Consider the following 16097-nt stretch of genomic DNA (forward strand, 5'->3'; position numbering starts at 1 on the left):
TTAAAGGGAACACGAGCTAGCCAGGAGTCGAAACTAGAATCTTCTGATCCGTAGTCAGACGCGTTATCCATTGCGCCACTAGCCCACTTTTTCTACTGTCTAGGGCACCTCAATTCTTCCAAAAATTATATTTTATCAAGTTTTTTGTGGAAAAAGGCATGTGGTTTACCATCCAAAGTTTATCCTCCATTACTCATTGCCGTGACCCGGATTCGAACCGGGGTTGCTGCGGCCACAACGCAGAGTACTAACCACTATACGATCACGGCTGACTGTTTGTCCGCTTCCGACTGTGAATATCAGCAAAACAACAGGCTCACAAATACCTGTGGCTGATTAATTGACTGAGACGTTTCCAAAAAAGCCCTTTTAAGAAAGGGTGGATCTTTTTTGACAAGATAAACAGTGATGTGATAGACTGTTGGTTTTGGATTGCGTTTTTTCACGAGCATGATTTGGTGATTTGACTACTATTAGCTGGAAAGTTGAAGACAAAGTTCACCTGCCAAGTTAAAGGGAACACGAGCCGGGGTTGGTCATTTGACTACTATTGGCCGGAAAGTGTTGACAATGGAAAGTTGAAGACAAAGTTCACCTGCCATGTTAAAGGGAACACGAGCTAGCCAGGAGTCGAACCTAGAATCTTCTGATCCGTAGTCAGACGCTTTATCCATTGCGCCACTAGCCCCCTTTCACTCCTTTCTAGGGCACCTCAATTCTTCCAAAAATTATATTTTACAAGTTTTTTGTGGAAAAAGGCATGTGGTGTACCATCCAAAGTTTATCCTCCATTACTCATTGCCATGACCCGGATTCGAACCGTGGTTGCTGCGGCCACAACGCAGAGTACTAACCACTATACGATCACGGCTGACTGTTTGTCCTCTTCCCACTGTGAATATCAGCAAAACAACAGGCTCACAAATACCTGTGGCTGATTAAAAGCAATTGACTGAGACGTTTCCAAAAAAGCACTTTTAAGAAAGGGTGGATCTTTTTTGACAAGATACACAGTGATGTGATAGACTGTCGGTTTTGGATCAAAAGTTTATCCTCCATTGCTCATTGCCGTGACCCGGATTCGAACCGGGGTTGCTGCGGCCACAACGCAGAGTACTAACCACTATACGATCACGGCTGACTGTTTGTCCTCTTCCCACTGTGAATATCAGTAAAACAACAGGCTCACAAATACCTGTGGCTGATTAATTGACTGAGATATTTCCAAAAAAGCCCTTTTAAGAAAGGGTGGATCTTTTTTGACAAGATACACAGTGATGTGATAGACTGTCGGTTTTGGATTGCGTTTTTTCACGAGCATGATTTGGTGATTTGACTACTATTGGCTGGAAAGTGTTGACAATGGAAAGTTGAAGACAAAGTTCACCTGCCATGTTAAAGGGAACACGAGCTAGCCAGGAGTCGAACCTAGAATCTTCTGATCCGTAGTCAGACGCGTTATCCATTGCGCCACTAGCCCCCTTTTTCTCCTTTCTAGGGCACCTCAATTCTTCCAAAAATTATATTTTATCAAGTTTTTTGTGGAAAAAGGCATGTGGTGTACCATCCAAAGTTTATTGTCCATTGCTCATTGCCGTGACCCGGATTCGAACCGGGGTTGCTGCGGCCACAACGCAGAGTACTAACCACTATACGATCACGGCTGACTGTTTGTCCTCTTCCCACTGTGAATATCAGCAAAACAACAGGCTCACAAATACCTGTGGCTGATTAAAAGCAATTGACTGAGACGTTTCCAAAAAAGCCCTTTTAAGAAAGGGTGGATCTTTTTTGACAAGATACACAGTGATGTGATAGACTGTCGGTTTTGGATTGCGTTTTTTCACGAGCATGATTTGGTGATTTGACTACTATTAGCTGGAAAGTTGAAGACAAAGTTCACCTGCCAAGTTAAAGGGAACACGAGCCGGGGTTGGTCATTTGACTACTATTGGCTGGAAAGTGTTGACAATGGAAAGTTGAAGACAAAGTTCACCTGCCATGTTAAAGGGAACACGAGCTAGCCAGGAGTCGAACCTAGAATCTTCTGATCCGTAGTCAGACGCGTTATCCATTGCGCCACTAGCCCCCTTTTTCTCCTTTCTAGGGCACCTCAATTCTTCCAAAAATTATATTTTACAAGTTTTTTGTGGAAAAAGGCATGTGGTGTACCATCCAAAGTTTATCCTCCATTACTCATTGCCATGACCCGGATTCGAACCGTGGTTGCTGCGGCCACAACGCAGAGTACTAACCACTATACGATCACGGCTGACTGTTTGTCCTCTTCCCACTGTGAATATCAGCAAAACAACAGGCTCACAAATACCTGTGGCTGATTAAAAGCAATTGACTGAGACGTTTCCAAAAAAGCCCTTTTAAGAAAGGGTGGATCTTTTTTGACAAGATACACAGTGATGTGATAGACTGTCGGTTTTGGATCAAAAGTTTATCCTCCATTGCTCATTGCCGTGACCCGGATTCGAACCGGGGTTGCTGCGGCCACAACACAGAGTACTAACCACTATACGATCACGGCTGACTGTTTGTCCTCTTCCCACTGTGAATATCAGTAAAACAACAGGCTCACAAATACCTGTGGCTGATTAATTGACTGAGATATTTCCAAAAAAGCCCTTTTAAGAAAGGGTGGATCTTTTTTGACAAGATACACAGTGATGTGATAGACTGTCGGTTTTGGATTGCGTTTTTTCACGAGCATGATTTGGTGATTTGACTACTATTGGCTGGAAAGTGTTGACAATGGAAAGTTGAAGACAAAGTTCACCTGCCATGTTAAAGGGAACACGAGCTAGTCAGGAGTCGAACCTAGAATCTTCTGATCCGTAGTCAGACGCGTTATCCATTGCTCCACTAGCCCCCTTTTTCTCCTTTCTAGGGCACCTCAATTCTTCCAAAAATGATATTTTATCAAGTTTTTTGTGGAAAAAGGCATGTGGTGTACCATCCAAAGTTTATCCTCCATTACTCATTGCCGTGACCCGGATTCGAACCAGGGTTGCTGCGGCCACAACGCAGAGTACTAACCACTATACGATCACGGCTGACTGTTTGTCCGCTTCCCACTGTGAATATCAGCAAAACAACAGGCTCACAAATACCTGTGGCTGATTAATTGACTGAGACGTTTCCAAAAAAGCCCTTTTAAGAAAGGGTGGATCTTTTTTGACAAGATACACAGTGATGTGATAGACTGTCGGTTTTGGATTGCGTTTTTTCACGAGCATGATTTGGTGATTTGACTACTATTAGCTGGAAAGTTGAAGACAAAGTTCACCTGCCAAGTTAAAGGGAACACGAGCCGGGGTTGGTCATTTGACTACTATTGGCTGGAAAGTGTTGACAATGGAAAGTTGAAGACAAAGTTCACCTGCCATGTTAAAGGGAACACGAGCTAGCCAGGAGTCGAACCTAGAATCTTCTGATCCGTAGTCAGACGCGTTATCCATTGCGCCAATAGCCCCCTTTTTCTCCTTTCTAGGGCACCTCAATTCTTCCAAAAATTATATTTTACAAGTTTTTTGTGGAAAAAGGCATGTGGTGTACCATCCAAAGTTTATCCTCCATTACTCATTGCCATGACCCGGATTCGAACCGTGGTTGCTGCGGCCACAATGCAGAGTACTAACCACTATACGATCACGGCTGACTGTTTGTCCTCTTCCCACTGTGAATATCAGCAAAACAACAGGCTCACAAATACCTGTGGCTGATTAAAAGCAATTGACTGAGACGTTTCCAAAAAAGCCCTTTTAAGAAAGGGTGGATCTTTTTTGACAAGATACACAGTGATGTGATAGACTGTCGGTTTTGGATTGTGTTTTTTCACGAGCATGATTTGGTGATTTGACTACTATTAGTGTTTTTTCACGAGCATGATTTGGTGATTTGACTACTATTAGCTGGAAAGTTGAAGACAAAGTTCTCCTGCCAAGTTAAAGGGAACACAAGCTAGCCAGGAGTCGAACCTAGAATCTTCTGATTCGTAGTCAGACGCGTTATCCATTGCGCCACTAGCCACCTTTTTCTCCTTTCTAGGGCACCTCAATTCTTCCAAAAATTATATTTTATCAAGTTTTTTGTGGAAAAAGGCATGTGGTGTACCATCCAAAGTTTATCGTCCATTGCTCATTGCCGTGACCCGGATTCGAACCGGGGTTGCTGCGGCCACAACGCAGAGTACTAACCACTATACGATCACGGCTGACTGTTTGTCTTCTTCCCACTGTGAATATCAGCAAAACAACAGGCTCACAAATACCTGTGGCTGATTAAAAGCAATTGACTGAGACGTTTCCAAAAAAGCACTTTTTAAGAAAGGGTGGATCTTTTTTGACAAGATACACAGTGATGTGATAGACTGTCGGTTTTGGATCAAAAGTTTATCCTCCATTGCTCATTGCCGTGACCCGGATTCGAACCTGGGTTGCTGCGGCCACAACGCAGAGTAGTAACCACTATACGATCACGGCTGACTGTTAGTCCTCTTCCCACTGTGAATATCAGTAAAACAACAGGCTCACAAATACCTGTGGCTGATTAATTGACTGAGATGTTTCCAAAAAAGCCCTTTTAAGAAAGGGTGGATCTTTTTTGACAAGATACACAGTGATGTGGATAGACTGTCGGTTTGATTGTGGCATTTTCATGAGCATGATTTGGTCATTTGACTACTATTGGCTGGAAAGTGCTGGGCAATGGAAAGAAGACAAAGTTCACCTGCCATGTTAAAGGAACACGAGCCAGCCAGAGCCGAACCAGAATCTTCTGGACTGCAGTCAGATCGCTATCCATTGGCGCCACTTAGCCCACTTTTCGCGCGCTTAGAACCTCAATTCTTCCAAAATTATATTTTATCAAGTTTTTAAAAGGCATGGTGTAACATCCAAAAGTTTATCCTCCATTACTATTGCCGCGACCGATTCGCCAAGCGCGCCACATCGCGAGTACTAACCACTATACCATCACGGCTGACTGAGTTTGTCCTTCTTTCCCGTGATGTGATAGACTGTCGGTTTTGATTGGCGCTTTTTCACGAAAGCATGATTTGGGGATTTGACTACTATTAGCTGGAAAGTTGAAGACAAAGTTCACCTGCCAAGTTAAAGGGAACACGAGCCGGGGTTGGTCATTTGACTACTATTGGCTGGAAAGTGTTGACAATGGAAAGTTGAAGACAAAGTTCACCTGCCATGTTAAAGGGAACACAAGCTAGCCAGGAGTCGAACCTAGAATCTTCTGATCCGTAGTCAGACGCGTTATCCATTGCGCCACTAGCCCCCTTTTTCTCCTTTCTAGGGCACCTCAATTCTTCCAAAAATTATATTTTATCAAGTTTTTTGTGGAAAAAGGCATGTGGTGTACCATCCAAAGTTTATCCTCCATTACTCATTGCCGTGACCCGGATTCGAACCGGGGTTGCTGCGGCCACAACGCAGAGTACTAACCACTATACGATCACGGCTGACTGTTTGTCTTCTTCCCACTGTGAATATCAGCAAAACAACAGGCTCACAAATACCTGTGGCTGATTAAAAGCAATTGACTGAGACGTTTCCAAAAAAGCACTTTTTAAGAAAGGGTGGATCTTTTTTGACAAGATACACAGTGATGTGATAGACTGTCGGTTTTGGATCAAAAGTTTATCCTCCATTGCTCATTGCCGTGACCCGGATTCGAACCGGGGTTGCTGCGGCCACAACGCAGAGTACTAACCACTATACGATCACGGCTGACTGTTTGTCCTCTTCCCACTGTGAATATCAGTAAAACAACAGGCTCACAAATACCTGTGGCTGATTAATTGACTGAGATGTTTCCAAAAAAGCCCTTTTAAGAAAGGGTGGATCTTTTTTGACAAGATACACAGTGATGTGATAGACTGTCGGTTTTGGATTGCGTTTTTTCACGAGCATGATTTGGTGATTTGACTACTATTAGTGTTTTTTCACGAGCATGATTTGGTGATTTGACTACTATTGGCTGGAAAGTGTTGGCAATGGAAAGTTCACCTGCCATGTTAAAGGGAACACGAGCTAGCCAGGAGTCGAACCTAGAATCTTCTGATCCGTAGTCAGACGCGTTATCCATTGCGCCACTAGCCCACTTTTTCTCGTTTCTAGGGAACCTCAATTCTTCCAAAAATTATATTTTATCAAGTTTTTTGTGGAAAAAGGCATGTGGTGTAACATCCAAAGTTTATCCTCCATTACTCATTGCCGTGACCCGGATTCGAACCGGGGTTGCTGCGGCCACAACGCAGAGTACTAACCACTATACGATCACGGCTGACTGTTTGTCCTCTTCCCACTGTGAATATCAGTAAAACAACAGGCTCACAAATACCTGTGGCTGATTAATTGACTGAGATGTTTCCAAAAAAGCCCTTTTAAGAAAGGGTGGATCTTTTTTGACAAGATACACAGTGATGTGATAGACTGTCGGTTTTGGATTGTGTTTTTTCACGAGCATGATTTGGTCATTTGACTACTATTGGCTGGAAAGTGTTGACAATGGAAAGTTGAAGACAAAGTTCACCTGCAATGTTAAAGGGAACACGATGTAGCCAGGAGTCAAACCTAGAATATTCTGATTCGTAGTCAGACGCGTTATCCATTGCACCACTAGCCCCAGTGTTCTCCTTTCTAGTGCACCTTAATTCTGCCAAAAATAATATTTTCTCAAGTTTTTGTGGAAAAAGGCATTTGGATTTGGTTTACCATCCAACGTTTATCCTGCATTTCCTTGAAGATTATGTGAGGTAGTGTACTTCCTATTCAGGGTGCAGATTTTCCTATAAAGTGTACATGCACAGTTTGTCAGTTAGACCATTATTAAGGTAAATCAGTGGTTCGTAAACGTTTTATACCAAGTACCACCTGAGAAAATTTTGAGCTCTTGAAGTAACACCATTATCACCACCTTTATAATACGACTAACCAACGTTTGGGAACTATGGACGTAAATACATACAGATGTGTATTTCAGGCTTCACAGGCAGATGCAGGGGAATAAGGCAAACTGTTGGGTATGTAAATATATAGGCAGTGGAGAGGAACAGGCAGGCAAAAGGTGCAGTCTAAATATAGCAAGATTAATGCAGGCAAAGAGGGGAAGAAAACCTGAAAAGCTATAGCATGGAAACCAGGAGAGACATTCAGGCACGGGATGTGTGGGCTGGTAAATAGAATTATCAATAGTACACAAACAAGCCCCATGTGACTGAGAGGTAAGAAAGCTTGGGTCACTAAAGGACAGGAAGCAGTGGAAAGGTCTGAAATGATCGGAGAGTTATTAATATGGAAAAGTAAGACTGAGAATGAATGAATGAATGAATGAATGCCTGGATGAATTGAGGAGAGGAAGCCAGGGGAGACAGTGTTGTTTGGTCAAGTGAGAAGCAGGTATTTCGGGAGGATGTACAGGTGCAAAACAACACACGCCAGCCACTTTATTAAGTAAAGCTGTTCAACTCGTTAACGCAAATATCTAATCAACCAACTATTGACAATGATTTGCATATTTTAAAAGTTAAAACTTTAATACTTATTGCATCTAGTAGAGGTGAAGTAAAACAGTGCAGGTGCACCAAATTAAAGAAAAAATATATAGATATCATGTTTGCACTTGGTTTTCTGTGACGACAGAGCCGATTCCCGTCGGACACAAGTTCTTAAGAGTCCAGACAACCATGGCAGTCATGCGCAGGTTGGTTAAACAGGCAAGAAAGGCTGAAAGGCTTCAGCACAAAAAGCACAATAGACAATCTAGCAGGGGATTCAGTATGTGCAAATGAGTGCAAGTACTAAGAATTGATGAGGGAGGGATGAGTAGGTGGGTGAGGAAGAGTCAGGTTACTGTAAAGTGAGAAGGCCTGGATTACTGCAAGGCATGGATGGATGGCAAGGCTTAAGATGACGTTAAAGTTTGTAATATGCAAAAGTGCTGGCAGGGAATGAATGAATGCATGCAAGTGCGAGAGTCATTGTCACCTCTGATTGACATTGTTGCTGATTCCTTCTGTTTTTCATTCAAAAATGGCTCGACAATTTCTTTCATGATAATGTTACTTTTTCATTTTATTGCATAAAACATGTATTGCATCAAATCATCATTACATCCTTCCCTTTCCTAACAAGATAAAAAAAGAACAAGTACAAAGTGTTCATGTTGTTTCATAAACAACAGATGACGAAGCATCTGTGCATTGAATCTGACAGAAGGTTCAGTTCCATAAAGGAACCTCAGCTGTGGTTTATTATGGATGCAGTGTGCTGAAGGTCCAGTGCAGCACATATTGGGTTTTCATCTGACACCAACACACTCAGCCCCTGTTCTTTTTCACCCATTTAACTACACACAAGCAGACACACACTTGCGCACACTGAGCCACCTGTGCTTGCTGCTGTCTTCCTCAACAGCACCCCCACCTCTCCCCTCCTCTGTACACACACTGCAGGTCGGGACCTACAAAGAGAGAGAAAGAGAGTGGTTTGGGGTGTGTATTGAACAATGCTGAGACCATGCTACACTTCCTGCACCAGATCAATTCCTTTGTCATAATTGTTATTTGAGTGATTTGGTGATATATCGTCGTCCTTCCTTGTGCAATATGATAATTGATACACCAGGGTAAATAACGATATTTTAATTCACAAATGACGCTCTACAGTAAAGTTTCACGTCACTGGATCTGGACATCGCTCCATGATGTCTCGTCAGGTATATCGATGCCTGGCGAATGAGGGAAACTTAGGCAGAAGAAGAGGGAGCTTACAGCAGAATAATGGTGGAGAAAGCTACGTTAAAGGCCCAGATTTTGGAACCGTGCAAAGGCTGCATTGGGTGTGTGTGAACAGAATGCGCAAACTGAATTTCCAGTGGAGTATTAAGCCCCGCTCAATAAGCAGAAAGCGTCTACACTGACGTGCCAGGGTCCGTGATATGTGACTTCAGACATGTGCACGGAAGTATACCAGGGCCTTAAGAGATGCCCCATCCACCTTCAATACATAGACTTTGTCCTTTGTTCTCTTTGTTGTGTGTTCAGTTACACAGACAACATGATATTTGCTATAATCATTGTATCGTAAAATTATTGGTATTGTGCACCATGTATCTCATATCGTATCATGAGGTACCCTGTGATTCCCACACACACGCACACACACACACACTCACTCACTCACTCTTGAGTACCCTTTGTTGAAATAAATGAAAACAGAGCCCATGTGATTGAATAATCTAACTTCTGTTTTCCTTTATTAGAAGACAATAAAATCGATGATTCAATTTTGGCAAAAGAACACAGATCAAAACACTCACTGAATAGTAACAGTAACAACAGAGGCAGTAACAGGTACACAGTCACCTTGGAGCAGAACTCACATTGAGAAAAACACATACAATTCACTGTCATGGTTTTGAACTTTTGGAGAAACAAATATTTAAAAAAGTCTTTTAAGCCGACTTCTCTTGTAGATATAAGCAGGCACGATAGAGATAGAAGCAAGCACGACACCAATACAATACAGAGGTCAGACTGGCATTCCTGTCAGAAAAACTATCCACACAATACTCATGTATAATCAAATGTGTTTTTTTTATGGACTTTCGCAGCATCACATTATACTTAAAATTAAACGCTCTCTTTCAGCTTAACAGTATTTAAAGGGAACAAAAAATGTAAATATATTAGTTGTAACTTTGGGGGTATATAGATTAATTATTCATTCTACTAATGTGTAAATAAGTGTAAGTGTAAAAGTTGTACTGATACATATTTGTATGTGTGTGAGTGTTTCTAGCAGCAAGACGTTCTCTTTGGAATTAAAGTAAAATCAATTTGAGTTTTTGTTGTGTTCAGTATAATGGAGGAACACAGGAGATCTGTTTGACTCGGCTCCAGACCTCTGACCTTTTGAGGCGATGCGTCTGCTGAAGGCTGTTTCTGACATCAACCTATCATCAAGTAGATGAGACTGAAACCAGGAATGGGTCATCTCAGAATTATAATAAGCAGCTGTACAGTTCTTGGTCAATATACATAAGTATGTTTGAAACCTGGTTTTGGCCTTGGTTTTCTCAGGATTTTTGGATTTCTTTTTCCTTTTTTTGGAGCAAAGTCAGCTATAGACTTTTCACAGGAGGCAGATTTATTCTTGATAAGATAATGTGTTCTCTCATCATCCTCTTCATCAAATATACTTCAGACACTGGTATAGTGAAATTAGATTAAGATGGAGCAAGAGATAAAGTGACTTGAATTTTTATTATTTAATTTTTTTAAATTTTCCTCAGCTCCAGTGCGATCACACATCCTGGTATAAACAATAGAACAATATTTCTGATTTTCCTTCAAGTACCACTGCAGGGAGCTTGCGTACCACTGGTGGTACACGCACCACAGTTTGAGAACCATATATTGTCTATATATGTTGGGAGGACAGAGTTGTAGACTCTTACTATTAGTCACGTGAGTTTGAAACTTGCTCTGCTGGACTCTGATGTCTCCTCAGCAGCTCACGGGTGATTTTTATGATTATAATTTGGTGTCGTGTGGTTTCACGACACCATCTGGAGCCGGAAACAACGCTGCAAGTTTCCCTCTTTACTTCGAGAGCTCTGTATGGATGTTTCTGCCGTCCGTTGACTTTGTATGTAAACTTGTTGTGCGTCAAATTTGCGTCACCTCCTGTGTGAACACAAGAAAAGTGTGAACAGATACTGTATGCAACGTTCTGATAAAAAGTGACAGCCCTAGTATATAAAGAAGTGACTACAAAAGAGGTTTGCTTCTCTCATGTGGCAGATAAAGCAAAATCAGTGACATTCACAGCCGTGCAAACAGAGTCCAATTATCTTTTCAACAAGGACACACACATTAAAAAAATCTAAATTGTGTGATTCTGTAAACATCTCTCTACACTGTGTGTAAAGTCATTGTACAACACAACACAAATACAGTAAATTCCACATCACTGCTCAAGTTGAGTTTTCAGTCCAGAAAAAAAGGATCTTTTTGTACAGGATGAATATTGTACACACTATTTTCACAAAGCAGCAATACTGAGACTGACCACGGCAACATTTCTTATGTAACACTGGTTGTATTCGTCTGAGGCTGATTTCACTGCAGTTGAGTTCAAACACCATGTGAACGCTTCATATGTTGGCTGATATTTAGACTAGAACAGTGGTTCTCAATCTTTTTACACTAAGAACCACCTGGAAAATATTGAGCTCTCAAAGTATCACCATTATGGCAAATGTCAAAATACAGTTTCAGACTGAATTCACAAATTCTAATGAGAATGCATCGTGAAAAGATTGGATGTCGCTTCGCCTGCATTGTATTCAAATACACAGTGATGTCATTTCTGACTGTACAGGAGGAGTACTACACAAGCTGCTGTAACATGAAATACGATGAGGAAACCAAAGAAATGTGACGATTAGTGTTGATATAGTGGCAGTGACTACAAATACATGAATGTATGGGCGCTGAGAAGTGTAAGAAGACTCCAAACACAAACATCAACTATGGACGTAGTCTCTCATGTGTCCTGAGGACACCACATCCACTTGTAGCTGTCCCTCATCCTTCATCCCCCCACACATGCTTCAGATGCTGGAGTAAGCAAAAAAGGAGCAAGACCACAAGTTTTCCATGTGAAGTCAGTCAGGAAGTACCAATATATTGAATAACCAACAGGAGCCGACTCCACTGTGTTTGAATGGAAAAATGGGAAAATTAGCTTTTTACTTCTCACTTGATTTAAAATGTTAGTATAAATGTTCATTTGTTCCTATTTAGATGAAAATAGATGACAAAATATGGCACATGTGAGTGGACACCGGTGTGAGTGACAGCTGGTACCGTGGTTGCAGGTGACGCCTCTGACCTTTCGGTGGCAGCAGCTAAATCAAGATTTTGGAGGCTTCAAAACATGAGTTGACTGCTTAAGTGACACAGAGTAAGAAACAGGGTGATCACATTCCCTAGTATAAAGTGAATATTTATCATGGTCCTCAAAGCACCACTACAAAGAGCTCAGTTTGAGAACCACGGCTCTAGATAAAGCAGCATAGTTTGTATATGTTATGACATTGATATAAATAACACGTTTTTATAAATCAAGAGCTTTGCAAGAGATGCATGAATGTAAGGACACTGTTGTGTTGACTTGTGTTGTGTGTGGCTCTCGTGACTAATTGGCTTGAGCATCCATGCATGTCACCGCCGTGGCAAACCTTTAGAATTTCCCCCCTATTTATTGATGAGTCCGGTAAGCACATGTAATTGTGCACTTGTGCGTGGGGTACGTGTGTCCTCCTCTGTAATTAGCATGATTGGAGAGTGACGGATGGATAGAAACACAGGAAGAGATGGTGCTGATGAGGCTATTCACCCCGCTGTGGAGTCTGCCTGGCGCCTCTTCTCGCCAACGAGTCGGCATCGTTTGAGCTCTCATCAGCGACGCGCGTGTGTGTGTGTGTGCGAGTGCGTGCCTGGTGCGTGTTCATTTGATGAGCTCTCGTTGAACAAAGTTGATTACACATTCAAAAAACCCCCCCGGCCTCTTGTTCACTCACTCCACTTAACCCATCCAAGTGATGGGCACATGCGGAAACATAATCAGGTGAGGATTATTCCTGCTGATGCTACATTAAATCCATCATATTAGAGCTGTCATTTGGCCCCAGATTAACATCTGTTAGTACTGTTGATGTTTAAACTCAGATGATTCTCAGGGCCTATTCCATTTCTACTTTTTACCAAGGGGCAGTAGTTAAAATCTAGCCCTACATTTCAAAAATGTGACCTGCCATCATGACATGAAAGATTCAATATGCTGCCTTCCGAAAAAAAAAACAGGTTTTAGTATGTACTGTAGACTGAAAACCGCTTCTTTGACGTTGGTTAATCTGGTGTGCCACTGATTCTGTGTTTGGTGTGAACGCAGCAATACACTTCAACCTACACCTCTACCACAACAAGCATCTGGACACTCTATATACCTATAAGAATCTGCAAAACCAGAGGGTTAGACTAAGTGTTATAGGCAAGCGCTGAAAGGGGATTGAGCCTCAACCTTTATGACATCATAATTTATTCCACTTTGTACAGATTACAGTAGGTGAATCAAGTCCTCTGCCTGCTTTATACTGACACAGCAATTTGTACAGGAGACCAACAAAACTTGGTCAAAACAAATCAAATAGATAATATATTAAATAATAATATTAATTCAAAAAAAGAATTAGAATATAATTTGATTAGGTTAAACTAAGAGGATTGTCACCAGCAGCCCCACAATACGGGGTAGACGATGAATGAATGAATGAATAATTAAGATTGTAGAAAGAGACAATGCTTCTCAGCAGACTTGTGTGTAAAAAAGTGCACAAGAAGAACAGTTTTCTTTGGCATCAGCACATCACTATCTTCAAAGTAGCATCCAGTAATAACAGTAAAATACCGAGCCACTGGCTGAGTTTTCTGATGGTCAAAAGCACAACCAATTTCCTCTGCCTCAAGATAGTAATACACCAACAACTCGCCTGGCCAACAGGCTCATGGGTACTTGGAGTGGTTGAAGTGAATTTGCTGTATAAACAATGTGGATCCTGGACAGGAAAATAAGATTTGCAGTGGTCTGGAACTGGGAAAGACACAGTGGTGTGTATCAGGTGAAATCACCACTAAATGGATACGACCCCAGCAGAGACGAGAACATTATGTCCAGTCGACTGTTGGACAGATGCCTTTCATATCATGTTCATAAATCCCACTGAGCTTAGGTTTCTCTCTGGTGCTGTAATTAGTCGTAAACGAGTCGGTGTTGTTCTCATGATGTTCTGAGAAACAAATCTGTCTGCACATCACACGCCGCTTTTTTAGATTCATTTCAGCATCCATAACCATCTGGCTCACTGCACTTCATTAATACTTATTTATTTAAATAAAAGTTTAGACTTTGACTTTCTTTATTTTGTTTTTTTAGAAGGATTATGGGATGATACTTGGGCAGACCAAGCCTCCGTGGGAATAAGTCGCTTTTTATTTTACATTTGCGTCCCGACTGTGAACTTGCTTTCTTGCGTTCTTTGTGATGTTGATTTGTTTCCATGGTGCTAAGACTGGCTTCTGTTGTGTTAGTTAAAGTTATCCAGTACTGTTTGTCATTGTGGTTCCAATAAAGTCATGTTGCGTCATGTCTGCTCTTCAGTTTCATGTCAGCTGACTGTGGAATTTATAACAACAGGCTTTGTGTGCTGAAAATAGACGGCGAGTCAAAAGGGCGAGTGTGTGTGTGTGACGGGTGTCAACAGGTGATCATTCTCTGCATGCGTTTGTGCAAAGAATATCAACCAGGAAATGTGATTTAATCATGTAGTGAGTGTGAAGACATGTCTCGTGTATCTTACCCGATAATAATGTGAGAATACAGATTTGATTTCTGTAGAAAAACTAGTTTCTCTCAGAAAACCAAAGAAGAATTAGCAAAATATGTCGCCGTGATTTATTAAAATGGACCCTGTGCCCTTTTATTACCTCTAATGTGTCATTGTCTGACAAAATACAGCATCACGCTGTATTTAAAGCTGATAAGCCTGCGTGTTTGTTCTGTACACAGCAAATATGCAAATCATGTGGATTTAAATATTAGTCAGACTGAGGGATATTTGTGGGAAAATACTTCCAATAATGAACTGAGATAAAAATAACTGCTTAGTGGAGAAGGTGAAATACAGTTGATGAAGATGATGTTTTCTTTATCTCAAACTATAAGAACTTGTGACTCTTAACTAAGAGAATTTGTCATTTGTTACAGAGGTGTTTCAAATCGAGGAGCTGGCTTCATACTCGATTGATTATTGTCTCTTGACAAACCTTTGAAAACCTGGATTTGATGAAGTTGTTAATATAGAGACAGAGACTTTTTGAATTCACTGTTACTGAGATGACAACGGGAGTGCAATAAACGGTGCTGGTCAGTGCACACTGATCTTGGTGCGACGGGTAAAGATGAACCAACAATCACACTGCATGACAAAATATCACATTGTCCACAACAGAAGAGAATTCTACAGCGGAACAACAGGAAAGTGTCCTACAGAGTATAAATCAGGCTTAAAGGACGCTTTTCACCCTCATTTAACAGCTTTAGAGTCAGTGTGACGGTTTAATGGCTTGTTGTGTCTGTCAACAGAAAATCACACTGCAGGTCAAAGTGGTTTTCTTTATGTGTTCTTGGGCGCTAAATGTGAACTGCTGCTGAAAGAGAAGAAAGAACAGCGATACAACATCAAAAACCTGGACAGAAAGCACAGACAGCACTGCTGCAGTAAGAGTTTAGTGGTCGACGTGATTCATGATCACGTCAGATCAAGAGATTTAGCGTACGAGTCGGAGCTCCCCCTGGTGAAAGGTCATGTAGAGCGTGACCCCTCCTCACTATGTGAATTCATAATGAGATCATAAGACAACATGAAGTCATGACCTGGGGAATCCTGTCTTTGTTAATACTGTAGTGTGAATTCAGCGTGAGCAGCGTGTCCGCGCTCCTCTTGTCAGCGATGCACATCACTGCACATGAAACAGCTCAACACGAGCAGGCGGCCTGTCCGCATGCCACACTGCAACATCTATGAAGCCCTTTAAACCTGAAACTAACATGTGTCCTGCATCGCTGGATCTGATCACACACATGGATCAGTTGTAGAACAAGTTGTGGGTTTGATTCCCAGCTCTGCTAGTCTACATGCTGATGTGTCCTTGGGCAAGACACTTAACACTTAACCCCAGCTCCTGATGGCTGTGTCGACTGTGTGTGATTGAAAGATGTGTGTTTGAACAATGCACTTTATGGATGGGGGTGAATGGAAAAACTGTAGCAGCTTTGAGTGGTCATCAAGGTTATAAGTGCTATAGTTAATACTGACCTTTTACCATTTAACGTTAACTACAGCGGAAATGTGTACCAGGGGTGTAAGAAAATAAAATATTGCAATATTTGGTGGTGATGGTGTGATACGGTGTTGATTCCGTGGTTTTCTGACAGTGATGGAGC

General features: G+C 41.7%; 13 non-coding genes across 13 annotated transcripts; all 13 read right to left on the bottom strand.

Annotated features, from left to right (window-relative positions):
* Positions 1-197: 197 nt before the first annotated feature.
* Positions 198-269, bottom strand: trnah-gug. The gene has a single exon. It is a non-coding gene; the product is annotated as a tRNA-His (tRNA).
* A 797-nt stretch (positions 270-1066) lies between these two features.
* Positions 1067-1138, bottom strand: trnah-gug. Its single transcript has one exon. It is a non-coding gene; the product is annotated as a tRNA-His (tRNA).
* Positions 1139-1407: 269 nt separating this feature from the next.
* trnar-acg lies at positions 1408-1480 on the bottom strand. The gene has a single exon. It is a non-coding gene; the product is annotated as a tRNA-Arg (tRNA).
* Positions 1481-1592: 112 nt separating this feature from the next.
* Positions 1593-1664, bottom strand: trnah-gug. Its single transcript has one exon. It is a non-coding gene; the product is annotated as a tRNA-His (tRNA).
* Positions 1665-2016: 352 nt separating this feature from the next.
* trnar-acg lies at positions 2017-2089 on the bottom strand. Its single transcript has one exon. It is a non-coding gene; the product is annotated as a tRNA-Arg (tRNA).
* A 378-nt stretch (positions 2090-2467) lies between these two features.
* On the bottom strand, positions 2468-2539 carry trnah-gug. The gene has a single exon. It is a non-coding gene; the product is annotated as a tRNA-His (tRNA).
* A 454-nt stretch (positions 2540-2993) lies between these two features.
* Positions 2994-3065, bottom strand: trnah-gug. Its single transcript has one exon. It is a non-coding gene; the product is annotated as a tRNA-His (tRNA).
* Positions 3066-4153: 1088 nt separating this feature from the next.
* trnah-gug lies at positions 4154-4225 on the bottom strand. The gene has a single exon. It is a non-coding gene; the product is annotated as a tRNA-His (tRNA).
* Positions 4226-5228: 1003 nt separating this feature from the next.
* trnar-acg lies at positions 5229-5301 on the bottom strand. Its single transcript has one exon. It is a non-coding gene; the product is annotated as a tRNA-Arg (tRNA).
* A 112-nt stretch (positions 5302-5413) lies between these two features.
* trnah-gug lies at positions 5414-5485 on the bottom strand. Its single transcript has one exon. It is a non-coding gene; the product is annotated as a tRNA-His (tRNA).
* Positions 5486-5681: 196 nt separating this feature from the next.
* On the bottom strand, positions 5682-5753 carry trnah-gug. Its single transcript has one exon. It is a non-coding gene; the product is annotated as a tRNA-His (tRNA).
* Positions 5754-6052: 299 nt separating this feature from the next.
* On the bottom strand, positions 6053-6125 carry trnar-acg. The gene has a single exon. It is a non-coding gene; the product is annotated as a tRNA-Arg (tRNA).
* A 112-nt stretch (positions 6126-6237) lies between these two features.
* On the bottom strand, positions 6238-6309 carry trnah-gug. The gene has a single exon. It is a non-coding gene; the product is annotated as a tRNA-His (tRNA).
* Positions 6310-16097: the final 9788 nt, after the last annotated feature.

Source organism: Solea senegalensis, linkage group LG5, assembly GCF_019176455.1.
Source record: "Solea senegalensis isolate Sse05_10M linkage group LG5, IFAPA_SoseM_1, whole genome shotgun sequence".
NCBI lineage: Eukaryota > Metazoa > Chordata > Actinopteri > Pleuronectiformes > Soleidae > Solea > Solea senegalensis.